Genomic DNA, 220 nt, shown 5'->3' with positions numbered 1-220 from the left:
AGTACCAATGGATGATTTTGATGTAATCTTGGGAATGGACTTTCTAGTGAAGAAGAAGGCAATCCCTATTCCCGCCGCTAACAGCCTGTTGATGATGGGGGAACAAACAGGAGTAATTCCCGTACAGAGGAAGCAACTGAACAACCCCAAACTTCTATCGGCCCTCCAATTTAAGAAGGGGGTAAGACGCAAAGAACCCTCTTACATAGCATTAGTGGTA

The sequence above is a fragment of the Ziziphus jujuba genome, chromosome 8, assembly GCF_031755915.1.
Source record: "Ziziphus jujuba cultivar Dongzao chromosome 8, ASM3175591v1".
Classification (NCBI taxonomy): domain Eukaryota; kingdom Viridiplantae; phylum Streptophyta; class Magnoliopsida; order Rosales; family Rhamnaceae; genus Ziziphus; species Ziziphus jujuba.
The sequence above is the reverse complement of the archived record's forward strand: the minus strand, read 5'-3'. Positions refer to the sequence as shown.